Below are 1,498 nucleotides of genomic sequence, written 5' to 3'. Positions count from 1 at the left end.
TCCCTGATTTGATTGTGCAGTCTGTATTCTTCTCTGCTTGATTCTTCTGCACGGCGGGCAGGCATGAGGTAGAGGTGTTGGTCTGTTTCTTTCTTCAATCTTTCCAAGTGCCCACCTCTTGCTTTTTTTCTCCTTGTCCCTAGCTAAGGATGAATTGGTAAATTGTTTCCACATGCTTCGAGGTATCATTTTCACTTCCCTTATCTGTTCCCCAGGCAGATGTGGTAGACGAAGAGGAAGCATAAGATGATGAAGATGAGTTCTCGAGAGCAAGGCTAGGTAAGCAATCAGGAAGGGGTTCCAGGCAGTCGGTTCCAGATCGGAAGATTGATACCAAGTGCTGGCTGATTGCTCTCTTTCTCCTTGTCCTAAAACAAAGACAAGGAGAAGGACAGGGAGAAAGCATGATATGAGATACTCTTGCTTTCAACCTTCATGATATGAAATACTTTTGCTTTGGATGAGTTGTTTGCAGAGGTACCCCAAGGAATTAGGAACACTGAGTGACTCGAGAGGGTGTGTTGGAAAGGCATTTTCTGAGAAGAAGGGGGTTATGTATGTCTGCCTTGCAATTGAGGGTGAAGGATGACATTTATAGGAATTAATAGTCGGTACTATTCTTTCACTCTTGTCAGCAACCGTTGGATGATTTAATAGTAAACTTCACAAGAGATCTTCGACAGATTGCCCGTAATTTTCGTAAAGCTGACTCTGCAAGTGACAGATGTTGACACGTCGGGAAAAGCAGATGGTTGGAATCGGTGCTTCGACAAACTGCCCGTGATTTCCGCAAAGCTTACTATGCATGTGACAGATGTTGACACGTCTGCAAAAGCAGATGGTTGGAATCGGCGCTTCACAAACTGCCCGTGATTTTCGCAAAGCTTACTCTGCATGTGACAGATGTTGACACGTCTGCAAAAGCAGATGCCTATCCGATATCTGGAATTGCCTCTTCGATCTCTGAAATCCCGTCGAGTTGCATGTGACAAGTGCGGACAAATCTGGAAAAGAAGATTGGCCGTGGTTTCTGAGCAAGCTCAGCTTTTGAGAAAGCTAGCGCCTCTTTAATTTTTTTAGTTGGCCTCTTCGATTTCTGAGCTTGCCTCTTCGATCTCTGAAATCCCATCGAGTGCTGATTTTTATAGAAGTACGTAGGACGTTCAAAGCACACTTGAATTTCTGCCTGTAAAAACTCTCATCTTGCACTTCTACGATCTTGACTTGTCCGACCTCTTCTTTCTTTAACACCTGTGAAAATGTTTGGCCCATCCGATCGTCGTTTTGACTTGAACCTTGGTGAAGAGGCAGTCCCGCCTTCTCCAGACAACATATGGCGCCCATCCTTCATATCCCCTACTGGTCCCCTTATCGTTGGGGATTCGGTGATGAAGAATGATATGACAGCTGCGGTGGTGGTCAGGAACCCTGTCACTCCCAAAGATAATAGACTACTTGCCAAACGGTCTGATGAGTTGGATGTAAAGGATTCTCTAGC

Source organism: Malus domestica, chromosome 02, assembly GCF_042453785.1.
Source record: "Malus domestica chromosome 02, GDT2T_hap1".
Classification (NCBI taxonomy): Eukaryota; Viridiplantae; Streptophyta; class Magnoliopsida; order Rosales; family Rosaceae; genus Malus; species Malus domestica.
Note: the sequence above shows the minus strand (reverse complement) of the source record.